General features: G+C 52.3%; 2 long non-coding RNA genes across 8 annotated transcripts; both read right to left on the reverse strand.

The window, feature by feature from the left end:
• Nucleotides 1-9,937: 9,937 nt before the first annotated feature.
• On the reverse strand, nucleotides 9,938-11,681 carry LOC105701400. 2 transcript variants are annotated; one of them, XR_001104221.1, is made up of 5 exons: nucleotides 11,433-11,681; nucleotides 11,053-11,347; nucleotides 10,521-10,655; nucleotides 10,259-10,367; nucleotides 9,938-10,165 (listed from the first exon to the last, which is right to left on the reverse strand). It is a non-coding gene; the product is annotated as an uncharacterized LOC105701400 (long non-coding RNA). The 2 variants fall into 2 exon arrangements; XR_001104220.1 differs by having other exon boundaries at nucleotides 10,259-10,448.
• Nucleotides 11,682-11,691: 10 nt separating this feature from the next.
• On the reverse strand, nucleotides 11,692-17,033 carry LOC105701399. Of its 6 annotated transcripts, none has more exons than XR_002762298.1 (4): nucleotides 16,918-17,033; nucleotides 14,122-16,097; nucleotides 13,895-14,028; nucleotides 11,692-12,585 (listed from the first exon to the last, which is right to left on the reverse strand). It is a non-coding gene; the product is annotated as an uncharacterized LOC105701399 (long non-coding RNA). The 6 variants fall into 6 exon arrangements; XR_001104217.2 differs by lacking the exon at nucleotides 16,918-17,033 and adding an exon at nucleotides 16,167-16,488; XR_001104218.2 differs by lacking the exon at nucleotides 16,918-17,033 and having other exon boundaries at nucleotides 14,122-15,774; nucleotides 15,936-16,488.
• Nucleotides 17,034-17,445: the final 412 nt, after the last annotated feature.

The following is a 17,445-nucleotide window of genomic DNA, read 5'->3' on the forward strand; positions in this document are numbered from 1 at the left end:
GGAGAAAGGGTCTTCAACTATTCTATCCTGGATCCGGCTACTCCGCGGTTCTCCCGACGGCGGATCAGCAGCGTTTCGAAGGGAGCTTCTTTACGGCAACAAGCGAATCAAGGATAACTGCCCCTTCGCGCCAGGGCAAAACAACTTAGAAGGAAAGAGAGAGAGAAAAAAAAGGAAAGAAATGGCAAACTTCACCAACTTTCCCTCGCGGTCGTTAAAGTGACGCGGTCTTCGCGAGGTCGTATTGCTATTCGGAATGAACTCGTAAAAAAACTATATTCCTCCCAGGTACACGTAATGAAATCCCGGGGCGCGGTGAACCGCGAACTTTCGAACGTCTAATTATTCTTTTCCCGCTTCTTGGCGGGCTTGAAACCCTTGGACTTCCTCGTCGCATCCCTCCTCTGTCGCTCTTCGACTGCAAGGTCGGGGGAATTCAATTTCCATCCCCAGGAGCAAGATTGGCGCTTATGGCTTAGATTTTCCCGGGAATGTCGATATTTCAAGGACTGCTTATGAACGTGCCAGGACTTCTTTGGGCCAGGAAGTAGATGTCGAAATTAGTCCCGCGCGATCCGGGGGAAGTTGTAAAGAAATTTCCGGCAAGTCAGAATTTCCCGGCGTCCCCGGCAATCGATCTCGAGGCTGCCGAACCGAATCTTGGCTCGAAAGGTCGAATCGTGCCGATAAGTCTGATCGAGGAGGATCTTCCGATCTTCTGACAGGAACTACTCGTGCGACTCGACCTTGGCAGTAGCAACGTAACCAGGAGCAACTCGGCTCGAAAGAGTGTCATCGATCGATAGCCCGTGGTTTTCGCGCTTCGCTCGTTTCTAGAGGCGCTCTGGGGCATTTGAAGGCGTCGGGACGCGGATTTACGACGCCCCGTTCGCAAATATCCTCCCCTGGATCTTCTAGGTCGATCTTCCATGATGCGCGCTACCGGGTCCGATTTTATTTCCGCGATAACTCATTTACCTGCGATTTTCGCCTGCAATCGTCCCCAATGCTCCCGAAGGGACTCAGCGATTGGAAAACAGCGAGAGGTTAATTTTCCAAAATTCGGACCTTTCCACGACATTAATCCCGATTTTCGGGATTCGGATCTCGGAGACTCCAGGTATTTCCATCGTTCCTGGTGATTTCACCGACTATTTGCAGTTCTACGAGGCTCCTGACCTGCGGCGATTTACCTCAACGAATTCTCACTCTCCACCGTTGGATTTTTACCCGGCTCGGATTAACCCTCGATCCTCCGTTAATCAAACTTCCCGCTCTATTTCGCAAAACTCAAATGTTGCCTCCCGTTCCTCGCGCGGTTTTAAAGTGGATATCATCCGCTTTAAATCGAGACCCTCCCGCCCCTGTGGACTCTGCGTGCTCGGTTAAAAAAATCAGGCATTGATCCACTTTCAAGCCAAGTGCGAAATTGATCTGGTTACTCGGGGCTCCAACCAACGCGATACCATGACAATGCGTCTAATGCGTGTCAAATTCGTATCCGATGGATGAAAACACAGGAAAAAGGAGAGAAAACGTTCGAGGTCGAATTTAATTTCGAGCCGCCCCTTGTACCCCGGCCGCGGATTATTACAGGTCGCCCCAGGGATCATGCTCGACCAGCCATTGTTACAGCGTCCTTCCGGGCCGAATTTGCCGAATTAGAAATCGATTTTCTTTTTATTTTCAATAGCAAGGTGTATCGATCCAATCCAGCGATCGATCGAGGCCCTTGGATTTTTTTTAAATTTTCGATAGCAAGGTGTATCGATCCACTCCAGCGATCGATCGAGGCCCTTGGATTCGGGCTGTGTGGATCTTAGCCGTGCTCGAGGGCTGGACCAATCACTCCTCGCGTGCACTCGTGCAACAGGAGGCGGACCCGGGTCGCTTTGTCTTTGGGGGGTTCAAACGGTAGGAGTAACTCCCCGAAAACGAGCCTTTACTCGGTCGTTCGGTCTCGGGCTTGGGCGGGAACGGTCCACAAAGCGGCGGCAAGGTATCGAGTATCGAGCCAGGCACGTTTCGAAACGCAGCGCCGCAGTCCACCGAGAACAAATAAATTCGAGGGCAAATCTCCGTCGGGCGCCGTGGCAAAGCGAAGTCGCCGAGGAGGCGCCCGGGCGGAGAGTGGCCGAAAGCGCCACCCCGGGCGGCGCCGCCACCCAAGCCGCCCTTCCGCGCCCGAGCCCGCCCGGGTTTAAATTCCCTTTACGTCGCCGAGTCGACTGGAAGTCCTCGCTATCGCGACTCGTAAAAGCCCGGGAAAAGCTATCTCCCGCCCCCGCCCGTCCCACCCCCCGCGAGGACGGCCATGGCCACCCCTCGACCCGTCGAGGACCGACGTCGAATGACGGACCGTCGCCTCGTCGAATCCCGAATTATTACCCCTGGCCAGTCCCCGCCCTGCCGATCGCTTATTTTCCACCTTTATTTTTATCGGTTTCAATTTCGAGCCCGCGACATTTATAGCGGAGTGCTCCGTAATTGGAGCAAATGGCCACTCTAGTGGCCCTCACTTTTGCAGGGACGAGGGACACCGCCGCGAGGTAAAATTCCCTGGAACGAGGAAATCCCAAAGATCTCCGGGAGAACCGTTCCCCGGCAGACTTTTGATCCACTACTCGATACTCGGTTTCGATTCCACCAGGTCTAAGAAACCTGGAGGTAATGACGGGGATACCGATATCGGAGGTCCACGAGCACCGGAAACGGTGCCGGGTCGGAGCTACGGTCCGATTTCTAGTTCCGGTCCTCTGAAAAGGATTTTTCACGTCGAACCGCTTGCAAGGCAAAACTATTGGAACTGTGAAAATCGTTCGACACGTAATATCTCTCTCGAGGTACCAGGAGGTTGAAAAATTCCGATCGGAAGTTCTTGTCACTTGGCGCGGCGAAAGGAGTCCGCGGCGATCGCGCTCGATCGGCGCCTAAAATAATGGCGGGCTTGTCGTTACCTGGTAGGCTAAAATTCATGAACGCGCGAAATCCCGGGGGCCCCGGCTCCGGAGGCCCGAATTTCTTGAGCGGGTCTCTTCTCGATGCTTTGGTCCTCTTCTATCTTCGGGCGCGTCGCTGGTCCTCCGCCGGCTCGGCGGGAGGACGCTCTTGGTGAGGGCGAGGCGGCGAAACCGGCAGCGAAACCGGCGAAACCGGCGGCGACCGGCGCTCGCGGTCGCGGGGCGCGCCGCGACGCGCGCGGTTTCGCGACACTCGCGGGTCTTCCGATTCGCGGGCCGAGGAGCGTTCGAAAAAGCGCCGACGTCGGCGCGCGCGTCCACCGGTCACAGAGAGGATCGAGGGTGAAAGGGAACCGCGAAGACCGGATGGGAACGGATAAGGTAGTTCGCGGACAGTGTCGGCCGGACGCGATAACGAGAGCGCGGTGCTCGATCACGAGATGGTCTCGGTGCGGCCGTCGGACGGCGAGTGCATTCGGAGCTGCTCGCGGCTCCGGTACGTACGGAGGTGATCGCGGAGCGCGACTGAGGGGTGGCACCGAGGGTGGCGTGGATGCAGGAGGACGTGTACGCTGCACGGGCACATCCCCCCTAATGAATGCACCAGGCATGTGCGAGGGATTTTATGTTCACCACCTCCACCGCCTCGACGATCGGCATCGCCACCCCCGACCCGCTCCAACCCCGGCCGGAGCGGGCCACCCCTGAAAGGTCCCCGCGAGGCGACCGGAGTCGCCGAGCGCCCCTCCACTTCCGGCGCCGGTCGCGGCGCGGTTTCTCTCCCGGTCCCGGGCGAGACCGACCGGAATCGGCGGCAACCGGTCGCGATCGGCGGCGATCGACCGCGATCGGTCGATCTACGAACCCTCGACCGACCCCCAGAGAGTCTTGAAAATCGGTTAATCCAAAAATCGGCTCCCTCTCCCCTCGATACTCCAGATTTCTTTCCAACGAACCGCAAGCGTATTCAACCGGGTGCCTTTCCGTGCGATCCCTACCCCCTCTTCCCCGGGAATCGAAATCGGCAAACGAGCTCGTAACGGCATCTCCGGGCGGGACAAATCGGCGGATGGGAGGTGCGGAGGAAGATGAGCCTGTCGGAATTGGAACGGGGTAGGCCGGGGCACTCGAGGGTGCTCGGGGGCACTTGACGACCCTCGATGCGACCGAGTCACGTGCCGATTGGGGACGCCGGTCGGCGCCGATCGGGGGCGAGTTTCGGGAGCGCGCTACCTGGCGGCGCCGGCCGCGCCGGAGGGGTGCGTCCGCGCCGCCCGCCAGTGGCGGCGGCGACGCTCCTCCGGCGGCGTCGTCGCCGAGTAGGAGGACGATCGCGAGGGTGGCGGAGCCGGGAATGACGTTTACTGGCGGTCGCGGGCTGCGAGCGCCGACGAGTGGGCGCGGACGGGCGCGGGTAGGGGTGGCCCGCCGTCGGGGGTTGTCGGCGAGCGCGGCGCGCGTCGTAAAGTCGTTTTCTTCCCGGCGAGGACGGATTCCGCGGATCCCCGGTGAAGCGTCTCGACGCTGGCCCCTGCGCGCCCCTGCCCGCTACTGGGAATTTCGAGAGGGTGGAACTCTGCCGGGTTTTACGAGGTTTTCGGTCGGCCATTGCCCGGGCGGGGGCGAACCGGTTGACGGAGCTCGCCCGGGCGGCGCTCCGTATTACGGGCGTCCGACCGAGGGTGGCGGCCGGCTAGATTCGTTATCAGGCGCCCTGGGATGAGGGATTTAATGATGCAGGCAATTACCGGCTCCTACAAAGCTCGAAAAATCGGTTAACAAAACGCCCTTTCTTCCCGCTGGCGTACGGTCAAAGGTGCCGATTGTCAGGGTAGGACGTTTCTCGGACGGTTATGGGTGCCAGTGCTTTTCCGTCCTCCGGTGGACCTCGGAAGATTTCGAGGAAATCACGTAAGAGGGGTCCGTGAATGTAGTAATTCATCTTTTTATCAGTTCAAACCTCCCGAGGGTGGGCTCCGGGATCTTTTGGTTTGCTGCAGAAATGAGCGCGGGCTTGCTCCCGGTACGGTACTCTTTCTTTAATGAGGGAAATACTTGAGATGCATAAAAAGCTTAACAGCTTTTAGTTTGCATTAATTATTAACCCCTTTCGGCTGATGAATTAATTAATGTACTAATAAAATATGACTCTTTTGCCTTCCCGCAATATCCTGCCTATCGTTCCCTCCGCCGCTGAATGCGTCAACCCTGTTTATTACATCGCTATTGAATCCGCGCCTTCTTATTTCGTTTGTAAGTTGATCGTCCTTGTATCCTCGTCTGCTTCGTGTGCAACAATTGTAAACATAAATGGCATTTTCGAAGAGGCGTTTAAAAATTACAAACTTCGGGATATTGTCACTGTAAATGTTACAGTCGCAGTGTTGTACCCGTAAAGAGTCGGAGTGGCGCTTTCTACTTTAATTCGACTTGTCTTCTCTCCCCGTCCGAATGAGTAGCCGTAATTTTGTAAATCTGCCATACCTATAATTCCTAACTACGGAATTATTATTTCCGTCGTCACGGTGAGGGGAACGACGGTTCCAGTAAACATTTAATATCTCAGAGGTACGACAGGTTGTAATCCGGGTTTTTTAAATCTACCCTCTCGCGTGTCGCGACCCGACACTCTGAAAATACGAGTAACCGCGTTTACGCCGAGTCTCGCTTTATAAATCAAATGATGATAACGGCATCACTGAAATCGTAGCAACAAAAATTAGATAAATGTAAAGTTCCTGCCGGAGTACTCGATGAAGCTTTGGCTGCAACATGGCGCTACGTAAATCACTTCTTTCCCCAGTGAGGACAGATTCTGTGGAATGAGGGTAATGTTCTTGCACTTACCAACCCTCGCAAATGGATGGTGGAAATTTTCGAAGGGTTAACCTCCACCAGATTTTACCGGAGTTTCGTTGGGGGCACCTGGTCAGCTTCAGCGAGGACAACCCCAAAGAACGGTTCCATCCTGGATCGTTCTTGTTCCGATGACTTCAAGCTTTCCCAGAAATTCATCAAAAGTTCGAACCTCTGAACCCGATCGTCCTCGGTAATGCCGTGAAATTTAAAAAGTGATTAAACGACCTTAATAAATAAATTCGTGAAAAGGGACGAGTAACACGAGGCTCCGAGCTCGGCTTAGTTTCCTCCTGGGCAAACAAGATCTTCGGGAATAATAATATTCCCGCACGCGGCATCAAGCGTGGAATATTGATATTTGTAATTTTACGACAGACTCCTAGGAACTTACATAATTTCCTGCCCAAGTCGGGAGGGGCGACGCTGCGTTGCTCATCCATGCGAAAGTCCACGTTTGGAATTCGCCCATATCGTCCTTAATAGGAAGTACGGCTCGCCAAGTGGGTCAGCCTAGAAGACAATTCCTCGGAAAAGAAGGAAGTACTTGTTTCTGTAAAGGAATGAAGTTTCAACGCGAACCTAACAGATTTATTATTCTCACAGAATCCAGCGGCAAAGTTGAACTCCTGAATTTTCCAGGACACTCCTCCTCCGTGCCGTTCTTCGCGATCGCGTGACACTGCGTAGATCAAGAAACGCAGATCGCTTCTTCCGGTTCCTGCGATTAAAAGACACATTTACCTCCCACAAATAATCGCTTTTGCATAGAATATATATATATATATATATGGAAGATATTTCTAAAAGTATCGGAAAACCGATCGCCGAGGTAGCAGTGGTAGGTAATGGGGCTGTCGAGTGACCAGCAATAGGAAACAGGAAGTAGCGAGCAGTTGCCCGTGGCGGCCTTTTCCTCGGCTCGAACCAGGGCTTGCAATGCTACGGATATTCGGGGTGAGATCTTTCGTTCGGCCTTGGGAGTCGAGCTTTAATAAACTTCGCGAAGCTTTCTCGAGCAGGCAAGTACCTACACCCGTCAGCAGCAGACTCGGGAGTTTAACAGTCCGTAAGTCCCTGTAAAGCGGGCTGAAGGGTAGGTTTCTCTCCCCGCACTGGGACTAAATTAATCCCGACGCGTCTCGCTTAATCGCGAGACACTAGACCGGAGCCAGGGAAAAGCCGAACTTTTTCCGGAAGCGGAACGAACGAGCCGAGGAGGGCAGTTTACGCGGTGTAAACGGTGGCCGTAAACACCGCCGACCGGGTCGAGAGGCCGGTCTTCCGAATTCAGGGCTCCCAGGGGAGAAAACTGCGAACGAGACCATCCACCAGGCGACGATTCACCCCGGGATATGTCGGGATCGGTACTTGGGTTCTCGCCCCTCCTTCCAGGGCGAATCTCGAAAGAGTGCACCAAATCGGATAATACCAAAGTGGACTCTTAGGCGACGTGCCTAGGTTCTCCCTGCTTTCCGAGGGTGGAACCGCAAGGGTGGCATTGTAAAAGTGACCTCGACAGGGACTTCGGAATCGACCGCGGCGGACTCTTTCATTCTGCTCCACTTTTCAAATTTTCCTTCCCGAGAAGTTCAGGAATAGGGAAAATCCCAGATATCAGGGAGAAGGGAGATCCGATCCCAGCACGGCGCAGCGTTTACGCGGGAATCGCAAGAGGGATTGGAAAAAGAGGAGGAACCGCAAAAGGAACCACTCAAGGCACCGGGATCAATAACTGGAGAACCGATATCGAAACGGGCCGTGTTGTTTCCGTTTGGTCAGTCGCATCAAACTGAAAACAGTGCGCGACGTATTTACGCGGACGGGTGAATCCGAGTTGTCCTAACTTCTAAAGTAGTATTCCCGTGTCTTTTTTCTCGCGCCTTTCCCGTTTCTCCCGGCAATCCCCAAAGGACGGGGTCTAATCCGCAAATCGGGGGCCGGATCTGAACGTGCACTTGGCCTTTCGAATTAATGGAAATCCTACGGGGGGAAACCACCATGGAAGCCCTCGTAGCAACGATTATCTGCTGCAAAGCCAGGACCGGTATTTAACGCTTTGCCTTTCCTGTTTTTCTTCCATTTCGAAGCGAAGCGGGCCCGAAAAAAGCGCACTAATGAATTCGGAAGCAGCGGGCAAATAGTCCCTGATTGTTCGGTTCGTCTCTGCGGAAAAAGCTCACCGCCCTGGGCACACGGAGATAAATATTGAGGGATATTAACTGTAATTCTGTTTGCTCTGGTTACACTTCCTGGGTACAGCGGGCACTTCCATGCGCTACTGGCACTGTACTAGCGTTTGTACGAGCCTGGAATCATTCGAGAACGAACCTCGGTTTTCGGTGCAAATGAAGTATTTTATATCCCCGTCCTGCCATTCCAATTTCCGGTATAAAATCTCTAGATCAAATTATGCAGCCAGCCAGGTATTATAAAATTATATACATGGAGCCCATAACTCCGAACGTAGAGCAAAGATGCCTCGGTTATATATAATCGCGTAGCACGTTACTCGTCTAAAAAGTATCTTTAGCAATAAATTCATAAGGGGCGCTATGTTCCAGGTATTTGGCGTCACTTCAAAATGGCCGACGAGTCGCGGTTAGCGGCAACCCTAAACTATGGGGTAAAAATTTCGAGTGAAATTTCTGGGTATCTGCCCAGGAGGCTTCCCTGCAAACCTAAACTATTTCTCCCTCAAGGGATGAACGGTTGCTTGGCAAGTACTAAGCAAAGCCGGAAGTGGGTCATTCGCGTGACGTCGTCGGCCCGTGAAAGGGCGTGGAAGGAAATCGGGGGTGGTGGGTCGGGGTCTTTCGCCCCCGGCGGGCAAGACGCCACGCGTCGGTCGCGTACGCGTGGTGGCGTTTGTGCGGATAAAGTGGGAAATCGAAGAAAATGGACTGGCAGTTCGCATGGAAACGCGAGAAAGCTATCGACCACGTCTCCTGGGTGGGTGCACCTTGCCAAAGGTCCACCCGGGGTTCAAGGGAGGCAAAAATCGACGGGAGATCCGCCCGGGTGACGGCGGGGGTGGCTGGAATAAAATTGACGTGAAAAAGAAGGAACAGAGTTGTTAATTTCCTCTCTATCTCCTCCCGGTTCCCCTTCGATCCCTCTCGATTACTTACACCACCGTCGCCGGCGCACCGACGCCGTGTCGGTTCCACCCCCGCCGGCTGTGCGGGTAAAAGCTCCGCGAATCCGCGCCGTCGGGTGCTTAATTCAAGACGCGGAAGCGGGGAAGAACTAACTTAGCCCTTTACGTAGTAGCTCTCAAAGTCCGAGTCGTACCTGCGCCGGGCACCCGAGTTTTTCAGAGTTTAATGTCCCCGGTGGTTCTTTTACGGCCCGGGTAGTCGATGAAAAGGGCCGCGCGTTTCTAAATCGAATAAAATATCGACGTCGAATTGATTACGTTTCCTCTACCGCCCCGCGCCTTTGGAATCGTCGCCCCTCATAAAGGTATACACGTGCCGGCGAATTGGAGGCTCGAGCTTAAAGCTCGGTTGCGTTTTCGAGGATTGTTTTTTCCGACGGGGTCGATGGGCGGCGGGCGAAAATCTCGAGTCGAAAGGGTGGCGGATGTCGGGATCGCGGGCAAAGAAAACGCGCGCAGTCGCATGGCCGCGCACCCAGATCTTTGAACAAGTGGGCACGATTACATGGGCGGTATTCTTGGGTTTACACCTACGTGGCCATACTCGCGCCTACCTTATACCTTACCCGCCGTCCCAACGACCCTGCCACCTTACGGGCCGGCTCAAACCGAGCGAGAATACCTCCGAGGAGGCAGCGCAAGCGGACTGAAAATAAGGGGTCGAAGGGGTGGCGCACACGTGTCGGGCGCGGGCGAGACGGCACCGCCACGTGGAGCGCCCGCCCGCCCGCCCGGGCGGATGCCGAGGCCGGTCACGGGTGGAGCTACAAGTGGTGATAAACGAGGCCGAATTGTCGATATTAGCCGCACCACGGGCTGCACGCTGGGGCGCCCACCCGGCCGCGATATATCGCTCCGATTCTCCGGGCCCACTGAATTCCCATCCGAAGATTCCAACGGTGTCCGGCTTGTGAAAAGATGCCCGAGAACTCGGCGCCGTGCCACGAGGGATGAAGGGGCACGGTCGGATGCCGGAAACGTGACGGCAACCGTTTCTTCGGACCCCGACTTCTCCGAACTTTTTCCTTGCGCTGGTCAGGGCTCCTGGATTGTATTCCTGAGGTTATTGCGTTAGCTACGCTCCTGGACGTCGGTCCGACCGCTTCGGGTAAGCAATTGGTAATTGAGTTTTTGTGCCCAGGAGTTAGAGATATAGAATTTACTCGCGACTGCTTCCTCGAAACAGCGTCTAGAATGAGTGTTACGGGGTTTACGTTAATCAAATGTTTTTTTATCATTTTCGATATGGATCATTGGTAGAGGTATACAGAATAGTAATTACCCAGTCTCTTTAGGGGATGTACCTGGAGAAGCTCTTTCAATGACCGCCCTTGTTCTGTAATTCCCTTTTCCATCCTCATTAACATGTGAATCGCATACGTGACACGTACCTAGGCATACATGAACATCCAGCGATTCAACCGCAGAATTTACGTAAGAACTTACTAATGGTCTGCACCCCCGTTCCCTGACTAAAACGTGTAAATCTATTTTTTAATTACAACTCTAACGAGGCCGAAATAAAAAATCCAGGGTCTACGTACCTTTTAGTTCCCATTACATGTATAACTTCCTTTCGTCTTTTAGATCCTCTGGACCTTAAATCTCTTTACTCGACACGTGGTAACGTGAGACAATGTAGCCATTGAGCCCTTCTCGTTCACCGATCCAATCTCAAGCTGGAAGTAGAAGAAAAGGGTTAACCGATTTTCGCACCTAACTTGAGCACGCGAACAGGGCGCGAGTGCGTCGGATTCGATTTTCCGTTTTGTTAGGAGCATCGCACCGCCCGGTGGGCGGGAAAAAGGTTGGGAAATTTGGCCGCCGTCGTGTAAAAAAAGGGGGGCGGAAGAGAGCGTCGCGACGGGGCGCCTTTTCTTCCGGCGCGAAAGCTCCTGATTTCTTCCCGCCCCTGTAAGAACGGGTCTTTGACGAAGACAGGTCAGCGAGGGGGTGGCGGGGGCCCTGGCTCCGACTGACCACTTTACTTCCAAGGAAGTGGCCACCGCTGCTTGTATAGAATAACGCTGTACCGACCGGAAGAAAGGAGGGCGAGAATCGTGAAAACAAGCTTACAGGTTTCGGCTCGACCGCTTGGCTGGCGCCTCTCCAAAGCTCTTGCTCAGCAAAGTACCGACCCCAGGGTGGGGCGGAGTGCCCCCGCTCAATTTTGGAAGATGCGTTCTCCCAATCCCGTTCGTCCTCCCCTTCGCCACCCTCCGTGACGCCTAGGTGGCTCGATCGCCGATCGCAAACGTGTCCGAGTTTTCTCGTCACCAGTCGTCCCTCTCTTACGCACGGTTCGCTTTCCTCCTCGCCTTTGAAGTAGGCAAGTCGGGATCGAGGGGACTTCGACGAATGTCGAGTTTTCCTGGAGGCAAGATGACGGAAAATGTGCTGGACATGTTTATACATAACGATATGAAAGAGAGACAATTACGAGGATTTACGCGCACCTTTATCAAAGGGGCAGGCGATAACCCCCGATACCACAGAGGTACGGAATCCCGAAATCAATAATCTCGGACTCCACTATCATGTTTTGCCAGACGATTAGCTGCCGCATATAGTATCGATTACAGCGTGCATTACCATAGTCCTCTACTTGATTATGAAATCGTTGTCCCCGGGATGAGAAAACAAGCATCCCCTTGACAAGAAGCAGGGATGATCTACGTCGGATATTATTCTGTCCACCTTTTTAGTAATCCCTGTAATTCCATCGCCTCTAATAAACATATCTGACATTTTTCCCGCTAAGGTTTCAAATCTTTCAGTAACTACAGTTACGACACATATCTTAATTAGGAATTAAAAACAGCCTGGCCGAGATGAAGGGTCCTATCCCTACGTCTGATAGATTTTCTTCGCCATTTTTCTTATGTATCATCGTCTGGGTCTTTATTAAAGAACGTTTTTCCGTCACTCCGAGGAGCAACTTGACTCGTAAATAAACACGTGAGATAGTTCACGAGAGCCAGTGAAAGCCGAAAAGGCCGAGTTTTCTCTGGCGGGGTGGCGGGCAGGCGGGTGGACGACCATGGCCGTGGTCGGGTGGGAATTATTCACGAGTCCTACTTAACGTCGAAGTGACCAGCCCGCAATCTTAACCCCGCCGGAAAACCAGCGTTTACCCGTCCCTTTTCCGATCGAACTACCCACGTCTGAAATTTCCCGGCAGTTTCCACCCTGTCACGTAGCCCCTAATGTAGGTCACCGGAATTGAATTTAGAACCGAGCCAGGATGGTACATAGGTGTATGTATACCTACGCGTACATACGCCTATGTGCGATTACAGGGAGACTCTCGGCAGCAGTTCAGATTATAACGCGGTGCCCAGTCTTCGAGCGAGCCTGCCTCGATCTCCCTTCCTTCCCCTCGGCTAACCTTTTACTTTCGCGAAATCCGCTATTTTTACATCGCGAGTTCCGCGATTGTTTCTCCTCGAGCTTTTTGCCCCAGCTCCGGAACCGCGGTCGTTATTTCATTATCCTCTTCTCTCTTTTGCCTCCTCCATCTCCTGCAGCCATGCGATCAGGATACGGATGGTCAATTAAACGACCTTCTATATCCCACGAAGGCTAATTAGCGCCGCTCAGAGATCCCTCCTGAAACCAATGTAATACTCAGTGGCTGGACATCATCCCCGAGTTTAATGGTACATACAAATAGCGAAGGAAAATAAAAGTAGTTTCATAGTTCAGCGTCCCTGATCCCTTAGATCCCCTCCGAGGGGCTCCGTTAGAGACGAAATCACGGTCCACTAACGGGAAAGGGAAGCTGTCGCCGAGAATAAGGAACAAATAGACCGGTGAAAGCGGGGCGATGTATCGCAGTGGGCAGAGAGTCCGGGCCCGCCCGGGCGGAGCGGCGTGGATTTAGCGTTTACGTCGGGCGAGCTAAACGACCGGCTCCTCGGCAGTCCTCTCCCTCGCAGCTCGCGCGCTAAACGTACTCGAGGGTTGTCTCGTCTTTTTTCCTTTAACCCGCGGCCAGGCGCTTCCCTGTATCCGTCTCTCTCCCTCCGACGGTGCGGGGCTCGCGCCGGCTCGCTCCCTCTCGATCCTCCACTCGTCAGACGCAGGCGCTCTCCGTCTCCCACCCGGGCGGCCGTATCGGTCTCTCTCTCTTCCTCGCTCTTGCCCGGTGCTCCGGGGCTCTCGAACGCGGGCACGCGACGCTTGGCCCCGGTGTAAACAGGCGGGATATCGCCTCGGGAGTGCGAATATAAGTGGCGGCGCTTATCCCCAGATTTGTCACTATCGTCGGGCCGACGCGCCGCGTCGCCTCCGACGCCGAGCCGACCTCCGAATGCAGGTGCGCCGCGAGCCCGGGCAAGGAAGTAATAGAGGAGTGATGGAGTCGAGAAAGAGAGAGCGGGGCATTTTTATGGGTAAATCGATGTTGCACACCGCCCGAGAGAGACGTCGGGGAGAAGCTAGAGGCCGAGGGGACGCAAAGGGCGCTAGAGAAATCGAGGTGGGGATGGAGCCGGGATTCGCGACCTTGAACAGGAGGCGAGCCTAGACCTTGCCTCTCGCTTCTCCCAGAGGCCGCCCCCGCCCCGCTCACCGACCGAGCCACGGTCTGGTCCGTCCTGAGCGTCTCTACTGGAGACTAGAGATAGAGGAAACTGGTACCGGTCCGCTCGGCCGGCGTCCTAACGGGCTCGGCCGCGCCTACCTCGCGGAGCGGAGCCGCTTCGCGCATTCTTTTACGCCACTTCCGCAGGCGGAATCTTGCCCAAGTCGCATCCTACATACCGAGGCGAAACGGCCTGCCAGCGCCTCCTGCAAGGACGGGTTAACTCCTGGACAGCGCTGGGAACGGGTCCTTCGAGATCGCCCGAGTACCTGATCGATCGATGATTTATAATATTCAGGGTGCATGTAGGTTGTTAGGGGAGCGAAATGTTACCGGGCTCGAGGTGGTGATGTGGTTGGAAATATTTAATCCTGGAGGTTGCTTTCCGGGTATGGACGTCTTGGAAGAGATCCTTGCCTTGACGGCGGGTCTTTTCGGCAGGTTAACTCGTTCCTTCGCCCGTCTTCCTGGGAATGAGTCCTGTTACAGTAAACGCAATTTTGGAAGTTTTAGAACGTTCCCGTTTCTTCGGGAACTCTTGTGCCGGCAGCCACACCTACCTTGCACAGCCAGTACCTCGTCGTGCAGCTTCATGCTTGAGTACGCTCTTTTATGCTTCTTCCGGATCTAGAATATTACTTAGGACAGGCGCTATGTGTCGATTTAAACGAGACAACCTGCACGAGGCTGTCTCTAAGGACACTTTGGATCGGATAAGTGAATGTCTCGGTGCTTCCTGGATACGGATTCTTAGGAAAAGCCATCGCGATTGCTGATACCGTTCATTAAATTGGAGTTCCTTATTTTATTCCATGGGTTTCATTAATTAGATAATAGTCTCATACCATTAGGAAGGGTGCAAAAACGTAATTCCAGTCACCGAAATACGTCTTTGGCCACATAGTCTAGAGCCGAACGGAAGGCGTCCTGGGACTATGTTATTTTTCTTGGGAGTTTGTTAATATACATTCAGGGCATGGTGGAGATTAAAATCCTTTGATCTGTAATTCAACTTCCTATGATAATACGGTCCTGGTGTCTGCTCAGTTTTTGCCGATCTCCTGCAACGTGATAAGATTGTGTTGTTAAAAGATAATTCCAAAGTGGTCCAAAATAGCTCCCTTCGAGACATCTATTATCTTGGACCCTTAGAGAGGTCCAGTGCTCTCCCACGGCACATAATTAGCTCAAAGGAGCTTTCCGTTGTAGCCAGCCACTCTTTCTCTTGAGCTTCGGGAAACAAAGTGGTGCAAAGGGTTCGGTCTAACCAACATCGTGGATGGGACGTCGATGTTGCGAAGGATTTCTCCAGAATCGATAATGCTATAACCTCGGGCGACGTTGGTGCGAGATGCCTGAATACCGAAGGCATCTTCCGAGGAGCCACTGATTAGGACCGGTGCTACCGGTGGCCTTTCTTCTTGCTCTTTTTGTCTGGCAAATTGCAGCCGGCCTAAGACTTCGAAGAGCACGATTTTACGTATCTGTAAAAAGGGAGAGAGAAGCAGAAAAAATAGGATAAAACGGTGGCCGAGAAACGTATGATATGGAGATTTATAGAGAGACGAAGAGGGAGGATTTCACGAACAGGTTGTCATCGCTCATTTTGTTCTAGCATAAATAACCAGAGAACGAAGGACCTCTTATTATAGAATCTTTTTTTATTTAATAACCAATCCAGCGAGTTTACGTTTCGCCCAGTGGAGTGCTTTAAGCAGGAGAATTTAATACTCGCTGTTGGACGAAGGAAATTAAATACAAAAAGCGAAGAGTCAGCAAGTGGTGTTTGCATTAAGAGCGATGATTATGCACAACTCTTTTTTTTTGTTTACATGGAAAGGAATCATGAAACGGGACTAACTGCATCGTAATTCAGACTGTCATAATTATGTAACCGTGATTCCGTTAGATCGGACCTCTGCAGATAACGCAAGGTCAAGGTAACGGAGAACGTACTCTGGATAATACGAGACTATTTAAAGGAATGTTCAATTACGACACGTGGATTTTGTTATCTTATTCCGTTGCTTGTAAAGCTCCATGTGACGTAAATTTCGTCGAGGCTTGGTCGTGTGAATTTTCATTTTCATATTTCCTCCTGGAAAGAAGAAGAGTCGCTCGACGAATAATACGGATGCCCTCGATCCTCCAAATTATTTATTAATCTTGTTAACGTTCCCATTGAACAGGTTTTCCAATGAGGTTGAATATTCCTTATTTCGATAACAGAAGGAAATAATTACCCTCGCGGACTTATGTATTCCAGATTAAGCGGACAGCAATCGTCAGGAAATATATATACAGATTCAGAATTAAAGCACGGTTATGTCCGTTCACTTGAATTTCACAATGTTGGCACATTGTTGGTCCGTACCAGTTTCAGCTAAACCGCAGATTGAAACATCTAGATGGGAAACTATTTTGCCCACGTCCAGGTGAATGGAAATGGGACTGCTTTAATGGGACTCACCGACCGCAGGGATCAGTCATATTCTTCGGCAGTAAAATGATAATTCTATCCCCAACCAATCGCGAGCTGGAATTAAAATTTCAGATTTGGAAAACGGCGACTTACGACTACATTCATCGTTAACATTGATAATACGGTCAAAGAAGTGTAGAAGTAGATAATGTGCAGGGGCGTAAATTAACGGTTAATTAGGTACACCCAAAGGGCGGGATGGGTAATGGTCGAAAAACCGAATCTTCCGTCAGTTCCCTCCTTTGTTCGAAGCAATGGGATCGACTTCTTAGGATGTTTAACATCCAGGATTCCCTAGGGAGCCGAAAGGAGCAGTGCCCTCGGTCTCGAGGGCGAGATACCGCTCGGTGCTGGGATTGACGTCGGAGAGGAAATGGCGAAACACGAACAAGAGTAATCCCCGGTCTCGGTTTTTCGTAAGACCCGAACCCGAGGACGGTGCACTCGCGAAAGGTTCCTTAGAATGGAGTAATAACCGTTCCCGAACGAAATGACAGCTTTCAAATCAGAGTGCCGTTTACCCTCTCCGCGGTCCGCCGCGCAATACGCGCACGTCCAAATCGGCGCTTTTACGAGGGCACATATTCCCCGGGAATATTTTTGATAAATTTCCCCCCCATCCCGGCGTCGCCCCGCCCGTCTAGTTCGGGCGACGTCGTAACCTTTATTACGGAGGTCGGCCGTCCTCGCGCGAAAGTAAACCTCCTTCGTTTAGTAAATCGAATGTTCCGCCATTTGTAGCCCGTTTAGGAGGAATACTCGGACAGGGGAATATATTCCATAGTGTTTCCCAAACAACGACCGAAAAGTCGCGGAGGGCCGTAAATATCGATAGGGGGTCGTATAAACGATTATGAACGTTACAGAATATCACCTCGATAGCGGCGTCGGCTGCTGTGAATTAATATCGAAACGATAACTCTTCGAATAGTCGAAATACTCGATGGCGTACGGTGCTTTTGTAACAATGGCCCGGTGTATCGAATGCGTATACATGCCTGGTATATGGTCGTATTCATATCCTATATATATATGTCGTCGCGCCGAAGAAAAATAAAGCAGCAGACAGCACGTGTCCATGAAGCGCGGCTCGTTTTATTTTGTGGGAATAATTTCGATTTCATTTACGTATTTACTATTTTGAAACGGCCGTGCCTGCACTCAATTGTATTGCATTTAATCGTATTTTCAGACGCATTTATGACGAGGCGAGGCCTATTTAGACTCGTGTTTAGAAGTACCACATGGGTCAAGGTTGGGGCAATAATTAATATTTTCGGCTTAACGTGTCGCATATTGTGTGTGATATGGTCAAAATATATCGCATGATTTTCTGGCGGTAAGGTGATATCTTTTATTGGGGGATATTATTTTCTTCGTGGTACGAGTATGAAAAGATGCG

The sequence above is a fragment of the Orussus abietinus genome, unplaced genomic scaffold (assembly GCF_000612105.2).
Source record: "Orussus abietinus isolate OABI.00-Male unplaced genomic scaffold, Oabi_2.0 scaffold5, whole genome shotgun sequence".
Taxonomy (NCBI): Eukaryota; Metazoa; Arthropoda; class Insecta; order Hymenoptera; family Orussidae; genus Orussus; species Orussus abietinus.